The sequence below is a fragment of the Polypterus senegalus genome, chromosome 8 (genome assembly GCF_016835505.1).
Source record: "Polypterus senegalus isolate Bchr_013 chromosome 8, ASM1683550v1, whole genome shotgun sequence".
NCBI classification, from domain to species: Eukaryota; Metazoa; Chordata; class Cladistia; order Polypteriformes; family Polypteridae; genus Polypterus; species Polypterus senegalus.
This window is the reverse complement of record NC_053161.1, coordinates 181,188,999-181,214,437: the sequence shown is the minus strand read 5'-3', so window position 1 is coordinate 181,214,437 and position 25,439 is coordinate 181,188,999. Positions and strand designations below refer to the sequence as shown.

Sequence of the window (25,439 nt, the reverse complement as noted above, 5' to 3'; positions counted from 1 at the left end):
CGGGCATTAACCAATACTTTAGTACTGTATTGCATAAGAACAGGACATAGTCTAGAAATGTTTCAGAGATTGAAGAAGGCAGTCCGAGAAATGTTACTTCTATGCGAGGATTTAATAATAATAATAATAATAATAATAACTTAATAATTGCCAATAATAGTGTATAAATGGATATAAATAATTGCATTTAAACGATTCACCAAAATCTGTTGTATGAAAATTATATTGATGAAGGATTGTACAAATAGGCGCACAGGATTGTGTTAAGAAACAGAAAAGTCATGAGGGAGGAGATGGAAGAGGAACTTTGCTGAAATTCGCAGCTGCAACAGGAGAAGACAAGCAAGTGAAATAAGGTTAGCTTAAACTGACAGGTATAAACTGATCGTGCGTAACTTTTATTTTTGTCAGTAGGTTTGACAAACCTTTTTCAATTCATTAAAGGCCACCAGTCCCCTCTTTACCCACTGAATCAATCATAACTTTTGATTATTCCATCAGAATTAATAAAACCACCTTGTTGTTACTAAAAGTTAAAAAGTGTATTGTTCTGTTAAACTGTAACCATCCCTTCTCAATTAGTAAATAGCTGATTGACCTGACATAAGCTACTTAACTACACCGCCATAACAGGGATGGATGAGTGTCATGTTAAAAGGAAAAAGTGTTTTAACTCTTTAAGACAGGGCAGAGTGGGCTCTTTTCAATTAGGAGGCCACGTTTCTTCAAATGTGGGAAGTGACATAATTCATATCATCCGTCACATTGGGATGACCAGTGTGATTTTCTATATTGTGGTGTGCTGAGCTGTGTACATCACGTCAAGAGAGGCCGACAGAATGAACAGGCTAGTTAAAAGGGCAAGATCAGCCATGGGATGCACCCTGGACCCCCCGGAGTTCATAGCTGAGGAGAGGATTAAAACAAAACTGAGTGCCATTATGAACAATGCTGCAACATCCTCTCTCTCACACAGAAAAATGGAGTTCTTTTAAATCATTCCACATAAGTGTTTCAAGAAACACTACGGAGCTTCTTTATACCAACAGTAATGCGTCTGCTAATGTCTCACGCTGACTGTGGCAGCCAATTCAGAACTTTTTTTTCTTTTAATTTTTCTTGCTTCATATTGTGGAATGGAAGTTAAAATCTATTGCTAGATTCTGTATGAAAATCTGCATGCTCGCTGTGTGGCTAGGTATTATTATTAACAGAATCGTGCTTGCATGGAGTAGGGCTGCAGGTGTGGAGTGCAGATCTTGGCTCATCACCGGTTGCTTCAGCTGTGCCTAGATTACCGTCCAATTAAGACGCCAAACGTATGACAAGTTTTCTGATAAGCTTCATTAAAAATATTAGACTAGAATTTCTGTTTTCCGTTGTAATCAACAAATTGTGTAAAGAATGTTCTGTGACGTTGGATGAAACTGAGCTTATTTTATCTAACTGCTTTCTTTCATTTTTTCTTTTATAAAATGCAGCTGCCCCCCATTCCCGATTGGGCTTTGCACTTGGAGCTCTGTGAGCCAAAGCCGCTCTACTCACCAAGGTGGCAGAAATAAAAGAATTCTGCTTGTTTGAATTGGCGTCTGCCTGCTATTGTTTTGAACCTTCGTCCACAATATATATACAGTCGAACCTCAGTTTGCAAGTAACTTGGTTTACCAGTGTTTTGAAAGACGAGCAAAAATTTTTTAATAAATTTTGACTTGATAAAAGAGCGAGGTCTTGCAGTACGAGTAGTATGTATAGGCTTTGTCTGTTGAATATCATGTGATTACAACTGAGCTGATGGTTCTTCTCTCTCTCTCTCTCTCGCTGCGGGATTGTGAGCAATCGTCGTCTATTCTCCTTCTGAGTCAGCGTACCTCACTCATATACTCAACATCCGTACGAGCGTATACTGTTTACTACAGCATTGTGACTGTGTGTGTGGGTATGTGTGCTATGACGTGCGAGTCCACGTTCAGCACACCAAAACACGAAGCTGAGACTCAGTACTGTACTTTAGGAACACCAGCTTTATTTAGCTTGAAATAGCAACAGCGCGGTTATTTATTGTAGCGGGATCTGCCACTCTCTTACACACAGACACAGCAGTCATGCAGGGTCGTGGCTAACTAGTACTGTGCCCTGCACATTTATAATGTCCCTTTTTCCTTGTACCGATCGACGGCAGGCGCTTATAGCATGTCTGCAATCTTCTCAGATTTGTTTTTATGGCAAACTGCTACAGCACTGGGAGACTGCAATTGCTTTGGGACGCACCCATTATATATATATATATATATATATATATATATATATATATATACACACTGCTCAAAAGAATTAAAGGAACACTTTTTAATCAGAGTATAGCATAAAGTCAATGAAACTTATGGGATATTAATCTGGTCAGTTAGGTATCAGAGGGGGTTGTTAATCAGTTTCAGCTGCTGTGGTGTTAATGAAATTAACAACAGATGCACTAGAGGGGCAACAATGAGATGACCCCAAAACAGGAATGGTTTAACAGGTGGAGGCCACTGACATTTTTCCTCCTCATTTTTTCTGACTGTTTCTTCACTAGTTTTGCATTTGGCTACAGTCGGTGTCACTACTGGTAGCATGAGGCAATACCTGGACCCTACAGAGGTTGCACAGGTAGTCCAACATTTCCAGGATGGCACATCAATACGTGTCATTGCCAGAAGGTTTGCTGCGTCTCCCTGCACAGTCTCAAGGGCATGGAGGAGATTCTAGGAGACAAGCAGTTACTCTAGGAGAGCTGGAGAGGGCCATAGAAGGTCCATAACCCATCAGCAGGACCAGCATCTGCTCCTTTGGGCAAGGAGGAACAGGATGAGCACTGCCAGAGCCCTACAAAATGACCTCCAGCAGGCCACTGGTGTGAATGTCTCTGACGAAACAACCAGAAAGACTTCATGAGGGTGACCCAAGGGCCACATGTCCTCTAATGGGCCCTGAGCTCACTGCCCGGCAGCATGCAGCTCGATTGGCATTCGCCATAGAATACCAGAATTGCCAGATGCACCACTGGTGCCCTGTGCTTTTTACAGATAAGAGCAGGTTCACCCTGAGCACGTGACAGAAGTGAAAGGGTCTGGAGAAGCCATGGAGAACATTATGCTGCCTGTAACATCATTCAGCATGAGCAGTTTGGTGGTGGGTTAATGATTGTCTGGGGAGGCATATCCATGGAGGGTCACACAGACCGCTACAGGCTTGACAAAGGCACCTTGGCTGCCATTAGGTATCGGGATGAAATCCTTGGACTCATTGTCAGACCCTATGCTGGTACAGTGGCTCCTGGTGCACGACAATTCCTGGCCTCATGTGGTGAGAGTATGCAGGCAGTTCCTGGAGGATGAAGGAATTGATACCATTGACTGGCCACCACACTTTCCTGACCTAAATCCAATAGAACACCACTGGGACATTATGTTTTGGTCCATCCAATGCCACCAGGTTGCACCTCAGACTGTCCAGGAGCTCAATGATGCCCTGGTCCAGATCTGGGAGGAGATCCCCCACAACACCATCTGTCATCTCATTAGACGCATGCATGTATACAAGAACACAGGGGCCATACAAAGTGCTGCATACAATTTTGAGTTGCTGCAATTAAATTTTGGCAAAATGGACTAGCCTGCCACATAATTTTTTCACTCTGATTTTTGGGGTGTCTTTGAATTCAGGGCTCTGTAGGTTGATCATTTTCATTTCCATCAAACGATGTGGCATCCTTTCGTTCCTAACACATTACCCAGTCTATATCAGTATAGATATCCAGGAGGATTTCTTTTCCCATTGAGATCTGATGTGTTTTCAAAGTGTTCTTTTAATTTTTTCGAGCAGTTATCTCTCTCTCTCTATATATATATATATATATATATATATATATATATATATATATATATATATATATATATATATATATATATATATATATATATATATATATATATATATATATATATATATATATATATATATATATATATATCCCTCCTTGAACCGTCACCTTATCATGGTGGAGGGGTTTGCATGTCCCAATGATCCTAGGAACTATGTTGTCCGGAGCGTTATGCCCCTGGTAGGGTCACCCAAGGCAAACTGGTCCTAGGTGAGGGATGAGACAAACAGCGGTTCAACAAACCTCCAATGAAGAGAAAAAACATTGGACAATGTTTTCCCTTGGCCGGACACAGGTCACCGGGGCCCCCCTCTGGAGCCAGGCCTGGAGGTGGGGCTTGATGGTGAGCGCCAGGTGGCCGGGCCCACACCCATGGGGCTCGGCCAGGCACAGCCCGAAGAGGTAACGTGGGTCCGGCTTCCCATGGGCTCACCACCTATGGGAGGAGCCAAGGATTTTGGGTGCAGTTTGAGTTGGGTGGTGGGCGAAGACGGGGACCTTGGCGGTCTGATCCTCGGCTACAAAAACTGGCTCTTGGGACGTGGAATGTCACCTCTCTAAAGGGGAAGGAGCCTGAGCTAGTGCGTGAGGTTGAGAGGTTCCGGCTATATATAGTCGGACTCACCTCGACGCACAGCTTGGACTCTGGAACCAATCTCCTTGAGAGGGGCTGGACTCTCTACCACTCTGGAGTCACCCAGCCAGGTGTGGGCATACTTATTGCCCCCCCGACTTGGAGCATGTGCATTGTGGTTTACTTCGGTGGACGAGAGGGTGGCCACCCTCCGCCTTTCGGAAGTGGGGGCTTTGGCTTTGGAAGGGTCCTGACTGTTTGTGCGTATGCGCCAAACAGCAGATTAGAGTACCCACCCTTTTTGGAGTCTCTGGAGGGGGTGCTAGAGGGCGTACCTTCTGGGGAGTCCCTCGTTCTGCTGGGAGACTTCAATGCTCACGTGGGCAAAGACAGTGAGACCTGGAAAGGCGTGATTGGGAGCAATGGCCCCCCCGATCTGAACCCGAGCGGTGTTTTGTTATTGGACTTCTGTGCTCATCACGGATTGTCCGTAATGAACACCATGTTCAAGCATAAGGGTCTTCATATGTGCACTTGGCACCAGGACACCCTAGGCCTCAGTTCAATGATCGACTTTGTGCTCGTGTCGTCTGACTTGCGGCCATATGTCTTGGAAAGTCAGATGAAGAGAGGGGCGGAGCTGTCAACTGATCACCACCTGGTGGTGAGTTGGCTTCGATGGTGGGGGAAGATGCCGGTCAGGCCTGGTAGGCCCAAACGTGTTGTGAGGGTCTGCTGGGAACGGCTGGCGGAGTCCCCTGTCAGAAGTAGCTTCAACTCCCACCTTCGGCAGAACTTCGACCACGTCCTGAGGGAGGTGGGGGACATTGAGTCCGAATGGGCCATTTTCCGTGCCTCTATTGGCCTTGGATTATAAAAGAAAGCAAGCCTGCATTTTCAACGCCATGGCATCTGAGTCCGGGAGCCAGAAAACATTTCAAACCCCCATTGAAAGCAACAGTGGTGTGAGTGGAAGTCACAACGATCAGGATGTTTCAATGGAAGATCATCTTGATGATGACATAAAGCCGTCCTATTCATTAACATCTAAACTTCAATCTGAAATAGACTGCAAATACAAACAATTATCCAATACGATGAAGGCTCTGAAGGAATTAAAAAGAAATGAACTTAATTGTGAATCTATAAAATCGATCAACGAAAACTCGTTCCTTAACATGAGAATGGAATATAAAAGGTTAAACGACAAACTCTTATCCCTCCAGAGTACCGGCGATATACGGAAAATGCTACAAAAGGACTTTGATGCTAAAATGGAAACTTTTCGCACATTTTCACAAAATACGATAGAATGGGTTTTTGAAGTACGTCAAAATATAAGCCTCAACCAGCAGCCTGACTTTTCGGCTAATCAATTCAAGGATTACAGAACGACGAATGACTTTCCTGACATCTCTCCAGAAGATAGTGTCTGACAGGTTTCCATTCAAAGTAAAAGTCATATAAGTTCGGCTGTAAATTTAGCCAAAGCCTCCCAAATCTCCGCAAAATCTAAACGTAGTACAAGTTCAGCCGGGACTTCTATGAGCGCCATTAGATCTCAAGAGGCAGCACATTCTGTGCTGTTAGCTAAAGCAGAAAACCAAAGAAAGCAACAGTCTCTAGATTTGGAAGAAATGCAGTTAAAAATAAAGAGAAAAGCTGAGGAAATGCAGAGAAAAGCTGAAGAAGCTCAATTGAAAGCTAAAAGAGAAGCTGAAGAAGCTCAGCTAAAAGCTAAAAGAGATCAATTGGCTTTAGAGGCAGCTATTGCAGAATCCGAAGCGAAATTAAAAGCACTTAAAGGGCGCAATCGCAGTCCAAATAGACTGAGTCAGAAACCAGATGTGAAATTTGAAAAGTTGTCGGATGCGAACAGTTATAACTTTACAAATGCGAATGAAAGTAAAAATAAACCTCTTCAACAATCGCTTTATGATAAACGCTACGATCAACAGAAAGAACAACGGTATAAGACACAAGCTCCTAATGTACCCCATAAAAAGATCCCACTATTTGACGGCGATTCCTTGAAATATGTGAAATTTATAAGAGCATTTGACTGAGCTATCGATGAGGCGATAGAGAACCCGCAAGATAAATTGGACCTATTGGCACAGTTTACTAAAGGTTCTCCTCACGAGATTGTTAAAAACTGTAAACACTTGTCACCGTTAGAAGGTTATCAAAAGGCCAGAAAGAAACTTAAAAGTCTCTATGGAAACCAGCTACAGAAAGCCGATGTCTATATGAGAAAAGACAAAGGGCGATTGCAAATAAAGCCAAACGATGGAGAAGAAGAGAACAATAATGCGAACTTTCTTGGCGAATGTATAAATATTATACAAAGCGGAAAACAATATGAAAGTAAGGATAACCTTCCTACTAAATTCTCCAAACCTCCTCAAGACCTACTAGCACCGTGGCAATGCAAAGCACAGAGTATTGAAAGTACGGAGAGCAGGCGAACACCTCTCGCCGATCCAGTGAACTTTCTTAACGAACAGCCAACATCAGCTTTAGATCCCGCATACAGCTCAGCTCCACAAAGCCATACCTTCAAGGAAAAGGACAAAAAAAAAAAAGGTTACATTGGGGAACTTGTGTCAATGCATGATTTCCTGGTACACCGATTACATTGATCAGCTCTTCCCAAAACCTGACAGTCATAACTAGAACCTTCTTTCCTATACAGTACTGTATACGGCCATAGCGGGCAGCTCGCTCGCCGTAGCGGCTGAAGGAATGTGCTTAGCATATTCATAAGTAAGGCTGCTGCGCAACTCAGCACGCCTCGACAATCGCACAGATGAGAAGCTTCGATGCATGTGCTCCATAACGCATTAAAAAAAATAATGCATTTAATCACAGTTTCAATTCCAAGCAAAGGGGAACTTGTGTCAATGCATGATTTCCTGGTACACCGATTACATTGATCAGCGCTTCCTAAAACCTGAGTATATAAAGACGGTGTTGGAATATTTCAGAATATATAATGTAAGCGTTGGATAGTCAAAACTTTATGCAAAGATGCCTACATTTAACTTACATTCCTACCAAAGACATTTCTATCGACTAAATAAAAATTCCTTCTATTTAAAATTTAAATAGAACTTGGAACAGATGTTCCTAATATCCACGCAGACTTGCACGTGAGAGCAGGAGTCATCCGTTTTAAATAAATTAAGATTTTGTACAAATAATGTTTTTCATTTTTCTTCCTTGTTGGATTCTGGCACCCCCAGCAACAGTTGCTCATATAGCAAAGTGTAAAATGTTATCTATAATTTTATTTTTTTTTGTTATGGACTGTTGATCCCTGTAAATAGTTTATAGTATAACAACACTATAATCTGTTGTAGCACGAGCGTTAATTAACGTCACACCTCACAACCTGCGTGTACCACGTTTTTGGCTCTAACGCTAGAAGCACGGTGGATGCTGTGAGCGTAAGTTCTGGTTTCTGTTTCTTTCCCGATATTTTTTTTTTCCCCATTTACTTTGTGTTAATAATTTATAATCGATTTAATTTATTACTTAATAGGGAGAGGAGAGAAGACGTGTATGTGACGCTCTATTTCTTTCTTTTTGTTTTGCAAAGATATGCTATATAAATATACATATTTTTTTTCTTTTCATTTGTTAAGAATAGATATGACAACACTCATATCAATAACAAAACAATTACATTAACAATCATGTTATGTTTAAAATTTTTCCTTTTCTTTTTCATAACTTCTTTTACACACTACTTCTCATTCTACTAGTTATATATATACATACATATATATACATATACATATATATACACACACACACACACACAGAGTATATAGGAGATAAAACGTTGAATTAAGCTAATGTAGTTTTACATTTGTGTCTGTTATTATCCGTTATCTAACATCATTAGATATATTTGCATATACAGTAATCCCTCCTCGATCGCGGGTTGCGTCCAGAGCGCATAGGTGAAAATCAAGTAGAAACCATATGTTTGTATGGTTATTTTATATATTTTAAGCCCTTATAAACTCTCCCACACTGTTTATAAATATTCCCCGCACAGTTATACAGCATAAACGCTTTGTATTCTCTTAGATATTAGGTAAGATTCATTGACATTATGTATGTAAACACACTGTTTATATACAGTAAAACCTAAATATTATTTTAAAGATAGCGAGCGTCTCCGATATCACATATGTTACAGCCAGTACGATAGACAGGCCACCAGCAATAAATACGTACAATGCAAGAAAAATTGTATACAGTAAATGTGTGTATAGTGACACTAAACATACGTAAATTTACTAAGTACTGTAAGTAGAAAATTAATTATGGTTACTCACCAATAATGACACGATGACTTGTCCGATAATGACGAGTTTAGTTTCACTGCACAACAAAGGAGAGCATTACAGCTCTTCTAAAGGAGCCTCTTCAGGCGACTGTGTAGCACAGCTGTTCTTCTTCCGGCAGTCTTCAATCCAAATCCCTAAAGCAGACTCCATCCAGACTACTGCCTTATTACACCCACTTACAACTCGTTTTGCACCCTATTTAAAACAACACTGCGGCCATAGATCTTATATTCCTTTCCTACTTTTTAAATAAAAAGAATCGTAGCCTCATTGATGCCGTAATGGCATCCTACAGCGGTGTAGCTTTTCCCTTCCTTCAACATATCCAAAACATTTACCTTTTTGGCAAACGTTAACATCTTCCGTTGACGCTTGGGCACGGCCCCTGAAGCAGTAGCAGGAGCAGATCATTTTGGAGCCATAAAGAAGGGCTTGACTATGCACAAAGATAAACACAAGAGCACAAATGTTAACTCTTTACACAGCGAAACACGTTGATGCTGAAAGAGCGAGACGAGACTTCCTGGTTAGCGCCGCGGAATTGAAATCAGCGCTCCTTCGCTGAGCCTCCGATTGGTTAGCTTCTCAGCCATCCGCCAATAGCATCCCTTGTATGAAATCAACTGGGCAAGCCAACTGAGGAGGCATGTACTGGAAGTAAAAAGATCCATTGTCCGCAGAACCCGCGAAGCAGCGAAAAATCCATGTTATATATTCAGATATGCTTACATATAAAATCCGCGATAGAGCGAAGCCGCGAAAGTCGAATCGCGATATAGTGAGGGATTACTGTATTCATCTTCTATAACCCTTATGCTATAAATAAATTGTATTATTTTGTGTATTGCAGCAAGAATGTTTTCGTTATTTGTGTAATAAGTCTAATACTGCAGCAACAACAACAAAGACAGTGAGGGTGTTTAATGCAGAATTTCACCGATTTATGGCCATCATTCATAACTTGTACAGATCTCTTTATATTTCTGGTTGCTTAGCTGGAAAGTGAAACAGAGAGGCCACATTTAACATTAATTTGGTATCTCTTTGTTGCTGTGTTGTTAATCGTTTTAATTACCAGCATTACCAAAGACAATATTGATAATTAACTGAGTGATCAATTAAACTTTACTACAGCAAAATAATCAGGGACGACTTTAAAGCAGAATCTGAGATAGCAGCGGCTTACCGCGTATGCGGATCAAACACCATCAGACCCCGACCAAGATCTTTTATAGTTCGTTTTGAATGATTATCATTTAAGCTAGAGGTGATGGCACTCCTCATAAACAAGGAAGATATTATATATGAAAATAGCCACATTCGTATCTTGCCTGACATCTCTCCAGCAACAGCTATTAAACGCGCAGCCTTCTATAATATTAAACAGCGGCTACGGCAAGCCAGTGTCAAATACAGCCTCCTGTATCCGACAAAACTGAAAGTGGAATGGCAAGGTCATTTCTATGTCTTCGCTAGCAAGGAAGAAGCAGAAAATGAATTAAGAAAGCTGATCCCGGGACTATTATAATACATAATAGTGAGTCATGGCGGTAAATGATAAATGATAAAGCTAGGATTAATAATCTACTGTCTGATCTATTCATTTTAAAATACGGGTTTTTATCAGCATATATTTTCATATATTCTTATTTTTACTTAGTATTACTAGGGCGCTGTTTGTTTTATTGTGCTTAATTACTTTGTCCTCCTTTTTTCTCTTTTTCTTTTCTAATTATTTCATCTCTACCCTAAACGAGACTGTTCAATATCATACCCTTGGTTTACTGTTATTGCTATTACTGCATTAAGACTTGTTATGCTTTTTTTGGACACATCTTTAACACCATCAACCAGGTTTATTATCTGGGTGTATCATCTTAATGCACTAAAATTGCTGAAGACTATATATATATTTTAAGTACAAAATTCTTTTTTTTTTCTCTTTTTTAAAGACTATATTGGTAACAGATATCTCTATCTTTTAACCCTAAAGCGCCACTGCATGGGGGCTTGCGGTGCCTTGGACGTGCTCTGTCTCTGGGTATGTCAGAGGACTGGGACTGCGTGAAGTGGGTTTTAGCCTCACTTGGGAGGCAAAAGGGAGGGTGGGGGTTAAGGGGAAGAGAAAGAGAGCAGGCTTGATCTATACCTAATCTATCCTCTCACTCTTTATAATTATAACTATCAACGTAATAATAAGCTGCATGGCAACAACTCTTGGGGAAATAGGAAATTAAGACCTAAACTATCTCACTTCCAGTTAAGACTATAAAATGAAATCAAACACTCAGAATCAGTGTCTCCATGATGGGACAGTTAACTTCGTAAGCTGGAATGTTAAAGTCCTGAATCACGAATTAAAGAGAAAGAAAGTACTTTCTCACCTAACAGGTCTAAATGCTAAAATAGTATTTTTACAGGAAACCCACTTACTAAGCAAGGATCAGTTCCGGCTGCAAAAAGACTGGACTGGCCAAATGTTCCATTCTAGTTTTACGAAGGAAACTAGAGGTGTGGGAATTCTCATACATAGAACAGTGCCATTTGTAGCATCAGATGTAGTATTGGATCCTGAAGGGAGATATGTAATGGTCATAGGAGACGTATCTAACTGTAAAATGATTTTGATAACAAGTTTATGCACCTAATGTTGATAAGGAATTTATACAAAATTTATTTGCATCCATTCCCAAACTGAACACTCATAAAGTTATAATGGCTGGGGACTTGTGTTTTAAATCCACTTTTAGATAGGACTTCCTCCACAGGGGGAACGGCAACTAACACTGCAAAGATAATTACAAAGTTTATAACTGATCACAACTTATCAGATCCCTGGAGGCTTTTAAATGCAAATTCAGGAACATATTCTTTCTACTCACCAGTACATCATTGCTACTCAAGGATTGATTACTTCTTTATAGACAATAACTTCTTGCCTAAGATTAAATCTTGAAAATACGATGCTATTGTTATTTCGGACCATGCACCTATGATCTTGGACCTGAAATTACTAAGCCCCATACACTCACCCCACTTCTATTAGCGGACGAGAATTGTACTGAATTTCTATCCAAATAAATCAAACTAGCCAACCCGCGGCGTGCTACGCCGCATAATCAGGCCACTTTTTAAATGATTTTTAAGCACAGAGGAAAAAATAAACATTTGAAAAATCTGTAATTTAATAAACCACAAAGAAAGGTAACATTGCAACAATGCGCGCTACGAACCAACATACAATTGTCCGTGACTGAAAACCGGAGAAGCGCCGTAGCGCCTTCTCCTTCCAAAGCGAAGGACGGGGTTGAGCGGCGCTCGTTCAGTACACACTGCCCGCTTATGTGCCCGCCCCCAAATCCCTACCTGAGTCGCTTTCGTCTGTGTACAGTCCACACGCACCTGTGAGTCACGTTGACTGTTAATATTCCAAACACCGCCTCAGTCGGTTTCTACGTTGATTTTTCATTGTTCTTTGTGGTTCCGGCTTCTTTTTTATATATAATCCACCAAGTCACCAGACCATGGGGGGGGGGGTTTACAAAGGGGGGGACGGAATCAGTGCGAGCCTATGACCCGCACGTACTGGGAAATTCTTGTTCATGGGGGAACAATTGCAAGCGACTGTCTTCATCACGAATGGGGTTCAACGGCTTACCCACGCCGGGTAGACACACGTTGATCCATTCAGTGTAGCGCGCGTGCAGTACCTGACATACAAGTGCATCACAGACCTGTTAATGCTCAATCTCACGTGGCTGAAAGCCATTTGTCCCTCTAAGAATTTGGACGCCGACCACTGTTGGGTCGTGTAACTATTTAGCAGGCGGGAGTCTCGATTGTTTTTGGAAATAACCAGCCAAATCGCTCCACCAACTAAGAACTGCCATGCACCACCACCCACAGAATCGAGAAAGAGCTATAAATCTGTCAATCCTCTCCGTGTCTGGGTCGGGCGAGGTTTCCTGTGTTGAGTCAAATGAAGCGAAAGGTTTCACACCTGGTGGTGCCCTTCCGTCAATTCCTTTAAGTTTCAGCTTTGTAACCATACTCCCCCTGAACCCAAAGACTTTGGTTACCCGGTTGGCTGCCCTGTCGCGGGGCCTGCATTGGTGAAGCAGGTGACACGGTAATGAAACAGAGGCACAGGGCTTATTGGTTTTTAAAGACTGCTTCCTTCATTGGGTTTTAACCAATGCACGGAACGAACTAACACACAATCGTCCATGTGGTGCTGAGGGTGGAACGGGAGGAGAGGAGAAGGACATCCACTCCGCTCCCTCTGTCATGCTAGTCTGCTGATTTCTCGTTCAGTATGCACTGCTTGCTCATGTGCCCACCTCCAACTCGTCACTCGAATCGTTGTCTTTGCACAGTCCAGATGCACCTGTGACTCACGTAGACTTTCCATTGTTCTGTGCGATTCTGGCTGCCTTTCTATATATAATCCACCAAGACACCCGACCACGGTAGTAGCGAGGTGGGAGGGGTGTGTGTACAAAGTGCAGGAGCATCTAAGAAGACGCATGTTTGTCGCGGATGCGAATTGCTGTATGTAGCGTGTAGAACAGTTTGCCAGGGTGCTCGCGGTCGTGTGTTTTAACCTCAGTTATAAAGGAATGTTTTAAGGATCCCATGGGATACCCCTCGCAAACCATTTTACACGCTGCATATGGCGATTCACCTCCGCGAGAAACATGCCTCTATGAACAGTCAGCGTGGGCATGTTGCCTCTACGACAGACGAATATAAATGACGCAATTTTTTCTGTGTCCTCGCGTTTGAGTTGGTGGGCGTGGCTCTGCGAGTTGTCGTCGTATCCAATGGTCTTGGAGTTAGTAGGCGTGGCTCCTTCCTCGTCGCCATATGTGTCTCACTTGTCGGCTTAGTGAATCCACGCCCCTTCCGGCGTGCTTTCCATGGTTGTCTTGCCTTAGTGAATTATATATACAGATTCTTTCTAGAGACAAATACTGTATATCCCCCGAGATCTCTGCAGGAATACTCTGGGAAACTCTTAAGGCCTTCTTAAGAGGACAGATTCTCTCATATCTTTCCCACATAAATAAATCCAAAGCAGAGAAAGTAGCAGAGATAAAAAGCAAAATTGCTAAAATAGATGAAGAACATGCCAGACTACCAAGTGAGACTCTACATAGGAGAAGGCAGGCTCTACATTCAGAATTAAACCTCTTGACAACTAAAGAAACTGAACAACCAATTTACAAATCCAGACATCATTACTATGAACATGGAGAGAAAGCTAATAAACTTTTAGCTCAACAAATTCACAAGCAAGAAGTGCGCAACGCAATCTCGGTAATCACTAACACGAACAGAGATAAAATCATCGAACACAAAAATATAATGCACACTTTCAGAGACTACTATAAATCCCTATATACTACTGAGTTTAAAGAAGACAATACACAATCTAATGCATTTCTGGATACATTACAGATACCACAAATAGACGCTTTTAGTGTGGAGGAACTTGATAAACCTCTGGCGTTATCAGAATTACTAGATGCTATAAAGTCATTGAAAGGTGGAAAAGCAGCAGGCCCTGATGGCTACCCTGCAGAGTTTTACAAGAAATTATCCGCTCAGCTAGCTCCCCTCCTATTAGCAACATTTACAGAAGCCAGAGATAACCAATTTCTTCCACAAACCTTTCGCCAAGCATTATTCAATGTTTTTCCAAAACAAAATAAGGACTTATTACAATGTGCATCATACAGACCAATTTCACTTCTGAATAACGACGTTAAAATACTCTCTAAAATCATAGCCAGAAGGATGGAGAAAGTGCTCCCCTCGGTAATATCATAAGGCCAAACTGGATTTATTAGGGGGTGACACTTATCTTCAAATCTTCGACACCTGTTTAATGTAATATACTCACCAACTAAATCAAACACCCCAGACATATTATTATCATTGGATGCAGAAAAAGCATTTGACATGATTGAATGGAAATACCTTTTTACTACATTGGAGAAGTTTGGGTTTAGCCCGAACATTTGTGCATGGATTAAATTACTGTATACTAACCCAGAAGCTTCAGTTTGCATCAATAACATTTGCTCAGACTACTTTAAACAAGAACGTGGCACTAGACAAGGATGCCCCTTGTCACCACTGCTGTTTGCGATTGCCATTGAACCACTGGCAATACATTGTTGAAATACTGATCAGATAAAGGGGATTAGCAGAGGACGACTGGAACAGAAAATCTCATTATATGCAGATGATATGGTACTGTATATTTCGGACCCAAAAAATTCTGTGCCTGCAGTCTTAGCAGCACTCAAAGAATTTTAATAGATCTCTGGTCTCAGAATTAATCTGAATAAAAGTGTACTCTTTCCAGTGAATTCTCAAGCATATAATATTAGATTAGACACCCTACCTTTTATCATTGCAGAACAGTTTAAATACCTAGGGGTAAACATCACAAGTAAACATAAAGCTCTTTATCAAAAAAATTTCGCCGTCTGCATGGAAAAAATTAAACAAGACTTGCATAGATGGTCAACCCTTCATCTCACTCTAGCTGGAAGAATTAACACTGTTAAGATGAATATTCTTCCTAAGCTCCTTTTTTATTTCAAAACATCTCAATATACATTAATAAATCATTCTTTAAGCAATTAGATTCAACAATAACCTTATTTATTTGGAATTCAAAACATCCACGCATCAATAGAGCGACCCTACAAAGACAAAAGGTGGCATGGCTCTACCTAACTTCCAGTTTTATTACTGGGCGGCAAATATACAGGCGATAAGAACCTGGACACAAATAGAACAACATACACAGGCTTGGAACGCAATAGAAGTGAAATCCTGCAGTACCCAATTGTGCTCCACTCACTTAAAATCAGGAACAAATGAAGAAAGCATTTTAAGACGGAGAAGCTTCTATCTGTGGCACCCCTGCAAGAGAACCACCTCTTTCAACCTTCATAAACATATGCAGTTTTTAATATCAGGAAATAATTTGGAATTAACTTGCTTAGAGATCTTTATATAGACAACGTCTTTGGATCCTATGAACAATTACATTCCAAATTTAACATTCCAGCTACACATTTCTTTCACTATCTTCAAATCAGGAACTTTGTTAAACAGAACCTTCCAGATTTTCCTCATCTGGCACCCTCATCCATGTTGGAAAAAATATTGCTCAATCTCAATGAATTAGACTCCATCTCTACAATATATAAAATCATCTTACAATCCCTTCCTTTCAAAGATCCAAGAAAAGGAGTGGAAAGTAGCAATGCAGAGAATTCACTTGAGCTCCATATGCGCAAAGCATATAATTATACAACCTAAAATTATATATTGAGCACATCTGTCTCGACTAAAACTCTCCAAAATGTTTCCAGGGTGAGATCCAACCTGCAAACGTTGCAACCAAGTCCCAGCCTCACTGGGTCACATGTTCTGGGCCTGCACCGGGTCACATGTTCTGGGCCTGCACCAAATTAACATTATTCTGGACAAAAATTTTTAATTACCTCTCAGACAGCCTTGGACTCACAATCCCTCCTAACCCATTAACAGCTGTGTTTGGGGTTCTTCCAGAGGGGCTTAAAGTGGAGAAGGACAAACAAATTATGATTGCATTCACTACACTTTTGGCACGCAGACTCATTCTGATAAACTGGAAGAACCCAAACTCTCTTCTTTGAAGTCAGTGGGAAAAATTATAATAAATTATAATAAATTTCAAATATTATTTGAAATTGGAAAAAATCAAATAATCAGTTAGAGGATCCGTACAGACATTTTTCAAAACATGGCAGGATCTAATCAGTAATATTTTAAAATAATTTCATAAAGCACAGAGAATTTATTAATTTAGGTATGTTTACAAGCCTTAAATTTTATGCCGTTTGGCTTGCTCTCTATCTCAGGGGTGGGGATCGATCTGTTCTTAACTCAATTCTTCTTTTTGTAAAAACTTGATTGCTTTGTATGGATTGTAATAACATTAATAAAAAAAAAAAAAACTTTCCTACAGCAGACAACATCAAAAGGCGCTTTACGGAAAGTACAAAACAGGAACAAGAACTGAACTGCTCAGTGCCACAGAGTCAACACAGCAAATAAAGAAAATACAAGTGTAGGAGTGAAACAACGTGTGGCTACAGCAGGAACTTACCTGTGTCCAGTCCTTGGTGTTTCACATTAATCCACTCCTTTGTTTTATAAAAAACAAACAACATTTATTTTCCACTGCCAAAATGAAACTCAAGACAGACATGGTAAGAAATGTGTTTCAACAACCTTATCAATCCACACAAAAAAACGTGCAATAACTTCCTATTTCCAATAATTCCCACTACCCAGCACCCATTCCTTAAAGTAACAAAACCCAATTAGAACTGAAAAATTATCTAGCCCTATTCTTAATATATAAATTAATCCTGAACTACAGAATAAATTGAACATATTTTCATATTAATTGAACAGAAAATGTTAATATAGAACTTGGCTCACACAACGTGTATCACAGAGGCATTAAGTGTCAGCAGAGGGTTTACAAAATAAACTGCCTGAACAAAGGGGACTTGATGACAAGGGACAGCAGCTAAATTGTTTAAGACTTAATAAACATTAAAATCTCTAAAACAGAATTGTATTGCAATTTTTAACAACTGGAAACAAGTTTCACGTGTATCAGTCTCATCTTGTTAACGTAAACATTCCATACAAACATACAACATCATAAAGAGTTTAATAATTACAACAGTGATAAACTATTAAATAGCTACACCTCCAAGTACAGAGACATTGGCATGGTGGAGGTCCCATCTGCCTCAGTCATCCTTAGAGCTCCATTGTCTGGAGATGCGAGATCCTGAAGGACCAGTTTGCTATGGGTAATCATCAGTGGTGGGGCAGGACAAAGAACATCTCATTATTGGGACTTGCCCAGAAAAGGGATGCTAGTCCTGACAGTGGTGTTCACATAAGAGTGGTACACAGGGGTGACCCACACAGCCTGGCTGGGCTCTGCATGATACAGTTACATGTAGCAGTCACTAAATTGGACTTGGCTTCCACCTCACCACCAAAGTCCAGTGTAAAACAAACTGGGATGAAAACCAGAGTACCTGTACAGGTCAGGAAATAGCTATCGACCATCATAAGGTCCATTCACATTCAAGTCCACGACCATACCAAGATAACTCAGAGTTGCCAGGCCACTAAACCTGAGCCTCTTTAGAGAAGTGGAAAAAATAAGAATAAAAGAGCAGATAAGGAAACTGCATAGAGACTTTAAAAAAACAGGCTGAGATTCAAATTCATTCTGACAGAACTGTAAGGCAGTAACACGAACCACAAATCTCTATTAACTTCTCTAATGCTCACTAACAGACATTAGTGGTTTGGCTTAGCAATGAAACATGGGAGTTTGTCATATTGCATAATTAAAAGAAAAAAATATATATTGCCCATTTAAACAATACATGATTTTAAAAAGCAACATTCAGTGCTGCCACGAATGGCCACGTGTAACAGCAGCACCCGTGTTTGGTTTTCTTTGCTTCCATTTCTTATTTTTTACAATGATATGCCTAGACAGTTATCACATGCCATTGTGCTGATGGCTTATATCTCCCATCAGCAGATGCGGCAATCACAACAGACACAGTATATTCTGTAATAAGCAAACTCTACTGACCATCCCCGTGCTTTCTTCACAATTTCAGTGGTGTTTGACTCCGTTTCACTTTCCAGCACCCTCGCTGATTTTAACTAGTTTGTGGACTGTACAGCAAACGGAAACAAGACCCTGGACTTGCTGTGCGCCAGTTTTAAAGAGGCATATAACTCTGGTGCTTTGCCACCTTTATGCCGATCAGACCATCTTTTATTACAGCTCCTACCCACATATAACCTCATTGTCCAGCAGCTGCCAATCACCAGCAGGACCATTCAGGAATGAACAACAAAGGCTGAGGAGGCTCTGAAGGATGCCTTTGAGAACACAGAGTGGGATATGCTTTGTGGCTCACACAGCCAGGACACTGAGGGTGTCAGCCACTGGATCACAGACTACATCAAGTTTTCTGTGGATAGCATAGTCCTCACTAAGGTAGTGTGCGTAGGGTGAGGATCATCACTGGCAGCTGTAAAACATGCAGAGGAAGGGAACAAGAGCAGAGCTAATGTACTGAAGCAGATCTTCAACAGGTTTGACTCATTCCTGCCAGTCCAGTCCTCCACTAACATCGCAGGCCTCTGTGTGCTCTGCAACTCAACATCAGTAAAACAAAAGAGCTCAACTCAAAAACAAATAAAAAAAATCACAATTTATTTCTAAAGCACAATTTAAAAAACACCAAGTGTAAACTGATGTGCTGTACAATAAAAATCACAAAATATCAATAGTAAATCAATAAACAAACAAAAATTACATAAATACTAAAACAACTAAGTTAAAGGAGCCACTTAGCAGATAAACAATTGACAGAAAAACACTGAACATAAAAGATAAATGGATACTCATATACAGTTAAAAGCAATCGAAAACGGGTGAGTTTTCAGTCTTGATCTAAACATTTGAGTCGATGGTGCTGACCTAATTTCAATTGGCAGAGCATTCCAAAACTTTGGAGCTACAACTACAGAGCTGGAGGTGGCAGAGTTAAAGATGCTAAGATTTGCACTGCGTATGACGAGGATGGACAGGATTAGAAATGAGGACATTAGAAGGTCTGCTCAAGTTGGATAGTTGGGAGACAAAGTCAGAGAGGCGAGATTGAGTTGGCGTGGATACGTGTAGAAGAGAGATGCTGGGTATATTGGGAGAAGGATGCTAAAGATAGAGCTGCCAGGGAAGAGAAAAAGAGGAAGGCCTAAGAGAAGGTTTATGGATGTGGTCAGAGAGGACATGCAGGTGATGGGTGTAACAGAACAAGGTGACGAGGACAGGAAGATATGGAAGAAGATGATCTGCTGTAGCAACCCCTAACGGGAGCTGCCGAAAGAAGAAGAAGAATTTTGCAAAACCCAGCTAAGGAGCTGAGACAATCCCTGACAGCCCCATCAGAAGCTATTAGTCCAAATAGTCTTACTCATTTATGTTTGGTAGAATGCCCAGAGGGGACTGGGCGGTCTCATTGTCTGGAATCCCTACAGATTTTATTTTTTTCTCCAGCCGTCTGGAGTTTTTTTGTTTTTTCTGCCCCCCCTGGCCATTGAACCTTACTCTTATTCGATGTTAATTAATGTTGATTTATTTTGTTTTCTTATTATGTCTTTTATTTTTCTATTCTTTATTATGTAAAGCACTTTGAGCTACTGTTTTGTATGAAAATGTGCTATATAAATAAATGTTGTTGTTGTTATACTCTGATTGAGATTCAAAAAATGTACGGACATCCAGTGTTTGACATCATCATAACATTTATGCAGTGAATTTAAGGACTCCTTAGTCATAGTAAAAATCAGAGTAGAAATTAAATGCCATAGTTGCGAAATTTGAACACAAGAAAATACAAAGAAAACAATAAAGGACCCAGAATAGACCCCTGTGGAACACCATATTTCAAACGAGCAGTAGAGGTAAAGACAGACTTGTTACCAACTGAAAAAGTCCTATTAGTGAAATAAGATTTGAACCAAGCTAGTGCACCCCCTCAGATTCCTAGCCACTTATCCAGCCTTGACGATATGTTGTGATTGATGGTATCAAAGGCTGCAGTTAAATCCAAACACACTAAAACTGTTGAGACCCCAGAGTCAGCTGAAAGTAAAATATCATTAACAACGCTGAGTAAAGCTGTTTCAGTGCTGTGATAAGTTTTAAAACCGAAGTGAAAAATTTCTTGATCACTATTACAATCCAAAAAGATTTAAAGCTGTGGCAAAACAACTTTCTCAAGTATTTTAGATAGGAAAGGTAGTCGAGAAATCGGTCTAAAATTATTTAAGTCATCCTTATTAATGTTAGGTTTTTTTCTGTAAGGGCTTAACCACTGCATGTTTAAAATAGGCACAGTTCCAGTGGTACGAGATAAATTAATAATATGTAATATATATGGTGCGAGAGTATTTAATGATCATCTCCATATTAGAATAATATCTGGATAAAAAGTAACCTTAAATGCATTTATAATGTTTATAAACGAAGGAGACACTGGTTCAAACTGGTCTAGCACGGCATTACAGACAGGAGGAGCTGCTTGTGGACTTCAGGCCAGCCAAAGACCCTCCAAGACCAATCGCCATTAGGGAGGAGAACACAGAAATGTGCAGAGCTACGAGTACCTGGGGGTTCACATAAACAACAAACCGGACTGGTCTGATAACACAGTGGCGCAGGTTAAGAAGGGCCACCGCACAACGAACAGCCTAAAGAGGCTCCGGGCTTTTGATGTAGAAAGCAAGCTGCTTCTGGGTGCTTAAAAATAAAAACGGGACTCGACTCGTTAAGTGAATCAGACACACGAACACTTATGAATGGCGACAGCACCAGGGATGGCGTTCACAGGAGGATTCACAAAGTTCGCTGTTGGGCTGAAGAACACTAACGTGCCGTGCGCCTCACTCTCAAGTCGCGAGCGGTATTCCAAGTGGAGCGAATTAAAAACTCACACGTCCGTAAAGTGCGCCCCTAAACTCGGATTACTTACCCTCTGTCTGTCGGCGATGGAGAACTTTCTAACCTCGTTGAAACTCCCGCCTCACTCCACAACAGTCTTTCTCTTGTGCGGCTGTCGCTACAATGCAGGGAGGCAGCGTGGCTTCAGTAACCGTCGCCCTGGATGACGTCAGCCGTACGCGACCGTAGCCTTCACGAAGCATTGTCATTAGCCGTGTCGCTACCCAATCTGCGTGCCTACCCTACCCGCATGCGTTAAACAGATTGGGCAGCACCGTAAAGTGTGTGATGACGTAGCCTTTCAAAACGCACGCGCATGCAAATCGGCCGGCAACTGGAACCGGGTAGTGACACACACCCTATCAGAACTGTGCATGCAGCGCAATTTGACATTACGGTTTATTCATTTTAGTTCCACATTAATTGACCATAATGAAAATATCCTGCAAAATAAACGAACCAGCCATTGTGGCGTAACGTTGATGTCCAATGTTTAATCGCCTTAAGAGGAAGCTTAGGTGTGCACAACTGATTAGTACACGCTGTGTAATCTTTGTATTATTTGGCAGGTACTAATATATGTATATACATACATACATACATGTATATTTGTTATATAAAGTATGTAGTGTTTTTATTTTCCCACTCACGTAATAAATCATATAAAGTTTCATTTCCTTTTGATCTATTGTTGCAATTTCTCAATTTGCCATTTGTCTTAAGGCATCAGGTTTACAAAACCTAATGTATCCAACCAGTTTTATAGAAATATATGGTCCTTTTTCAAAAAAGAAAAGAATTAACACTGTGTTGCATGACATTCTGCCGACTGTCCCTGTCCTTAGTATTAACTGTGACTGTCCACTTGTTAAAATTCTTTAATTTGTTCTCAGTTGTGCAGTCAGGTCAGATGATGAAGAAATGAAGAGCATAAAGCCACCGGTTCAAATCCTCATTTATTCCAATGGCTATTAAATCTTACAGAGAAGTTTAACTTTATACCCACAGACTTAAAGCATGTGAGTGCTCTGTTATCACTTGAATCTATCTTTTTAATCTGTTTTTTTACAGTAAGTGCTTGTTGCTGTAGTTCATATTTGTAATATGTTTGTTCTTAGTGATGTGTTTTTAATTTTATTTCAAGGTATCTCTGTAAAACCCGGTGAGAAACCAATTTACCTATTAATATAATAAAACTGAACTGAATTTAACAGGTGTAAAATAAAATATTCTCCACTAACTGAGCAAAATTTAAACAGCATGACGTAGTTCAGTTTATGATGAACAGCATGTGGACAGAGGGCAGTGATATTCATTTACAAGTTTAATCAACATAACACAGCACTGTTTATGTGCAGACTCCTCATCTCGTGTGAATTGTTTTATTCACCCATATTGATACAGAGCCAGTTCATTTTTATAACTTTCAAAAAAGAAATTACAATACACTTATCATACATTTTTATTGAAGGAATAAATAGTATGTTTAAAAATAACAAAAGTGAAAGATCTGTGAACAATTTTCTCAAAAGCAAATTATACACACACACATATTTATATGTATATATTATGAGTAGAAAATTCAGTAATCATAAAGATGTATAAATGGGAAATGCATTTAACTAGAACACAACTACAATGAAAATGGCCAACAAAGGGAGGTGTTAAAAACTATTAGGGAAGGAGAACACAAAAATATTTACAGATTTTTACCTTAGTATTTAAAAAAAATGTTAGCCAAGGTTTTGAACACAATAAAAGTGAATCATTAAATTTGTCAAAATAGGAAAAATGCTATTTTAGCTTTATGAACAACATGCTACTCTGAGTCAGAGTTGTTATCCAGCAATATTCCATAAAAATTCTGTTCTATTTAAACTGACATTTTTCCTGATCTGTCCTTTAATATTTGTTCACTAATAATATTTTTATATCACCTTTGCTTACAAGTGCAGCTCAAATTGCTCCACAAAAATATACAGTTACAAAGAAAACTGGAGGCATTATAAAAGTAAATAAGAAGCAAATGGAGGGGTCCTTGTCCTTTGTAATAAATACACTGCCTGGTCAAATGGCTGGGGAAAAAGACAGACTTGCAGCCTTCAAGGATACTGGAGATAATAAACTTCTGGGGGTCTCAAGCCAAAGCCCACACAGACCCCCTCTGCACTTCCCAGCATACATAATTGTGGCCATCTCAGTCCAATCACAATTCCATTTCAGGATGTCTTGTGAACTTGTCTTCTATCACAGGCAGTTGGAGTTGATTTAACAGACGGTGGAGACGCAGGGGGGCACCATTGGAATGAACTGGAAAAAAACAAAAGAGAAACACAGCAGAGGTTACTGCCCAGTGCAGAGCTTACAAAGTGTAAACAGTACCATTTCTAATTTATTACAATCAATGCAAGTAACTAAGAAAAAGCCAAATTAGAAAACTGGGCTTGTTGAAGTTTTTTGAAATGCTTGACATTTGTAGCCTGGCACTTCTCTATTGGCAAAGCACTCCAGATTTTGTTGTATAAGTACAGAAAGCTGCTGGTTTTTATGGTTGATCTTGGAATAAAAAGCAAAGTAACGTTTGAGAAAAGAAATGTTGGGAGCAGACACTCAAAAACACAGGCAGGGTCTAAAATACTCAAAGCCTTCTAATTATTTAATAGAACCTTAAAACCAATTCTATGTGAGACAGACAGCCAGTGTAATGAGACCGAGACAAAAAGGCCAGTACCTCGTGATCACTTGGCAAATACACTGCAGATCAGACCAGAGATTGAGATGGAGGATTCTAGAAGTGTCAGAGGGGCCAGACGCTACTTCAACATGGCACACATCTCTCCGTCCTTCTTTTTTAACTGCTGCCCCATAACACGACTGGACTCTTCTACTTCACTGTAACTGTTAAAAATATAAACACAGTAGATACACGATGTTCACTCACAGAGTTCAAGCATTAATCAAGTGTACTCTTACTTCTTGTTCTGTCTCCTTTCTTAGTTCACCTGTAGATCAATTATTACCAAAGTAAACCATCACCATATATAAAGGTCTGCTTAGAGTAAAGTTTAATAATATTATTCTTAATTGTGTTTTGTTTTTTTTTTTTGGGGGGGATTTTGAAAGAACCGCAGCTTAACTGTCATTATATGTAACATCATTTTTTTCCTTTTACATTACACATACAGTAGACATTGTGTTATAATCTCTGTACATCTGAACTTCTAATGTGTTGTGCTCAAGTGTCATTACTTACATGAAAATATCATTGTTTTTCATTCCTGTCTTAGTTTTGTATTAATTTAAAATTAAGTCTCAGTTCTTTCAAAATCCAACAACAAAGCACAGTAACTTAAGAACATGAATGTTATTTTGCAAAACAGAACAACATCCCTGTTTAGTGACTGCTAGAACTGATGAACCTCAGTCTCTGTGTTTGTGAGGATTCACACTCGGAGACTTTCCTGTCTAAAATTAAAAAGCCATGTTAGTTACTGGACAGAGTGAGCAGACATACAGTACAGTATTCAAGGCAGCAAAATATTGCAGATCAAGTAATAAATATGGGGAGACTTTGTAGGAATTGTGCACAAATTACTTCTGAAACTGGAAGTAGTCTTACCTGTAGAAATAGCAAATCTAACATGAACTGCACATCATCTCGAACTGGAAATCTTAAAAGCAGAAGAAAAGAACATCCAGTTGTGTCTCAGAATTTGGATACACTGCCATCTGTTCAGCCACATGGAAGGCTGGTTACCACCGGACATCCTGTAAGGTCAAAAAAATACAATAAAGGGGCATTGTTTTTCTAACTGAAGCAATAAGAAATAAGTTATCTCTAAAGAGCAAAGGGCTCCTCCATTATATTCAGTTAAATGTATGTGTGTGTACCTCTATAAGCTTATAACACGTGACAACAGCAGGTGCCCAGCCTGTCACTGTGCCACATCAGACGCACAC

The 25,439-nt window shown here is 40.1% G+C and overlaps 1 protein-coding gene across 1 annotated transcript in view; it reads right to left on the bottom strand.

Moving 5' to 3' along the window:
• LOC120533524 (gastrula zinc finger protein XlCGF52.1-like) overlaps positions 1-21,631 on the bottom strand; it is a 59,227-nt gene extending 37,596 nt beyond the window's left edge. Inside the window, exon 1 of the mRNA XM_039760450.1 lies at positions 21,511-21,631. The gene's annotated coding sequence lies outside the window, so the exon portion shown is untranslated. The remainder of the gene's footprint in view (positions 1-21,510) is intronic.
• Between the last annotated feature and the right edge of the window lie 3,808 nt (positions 21,632-25,439).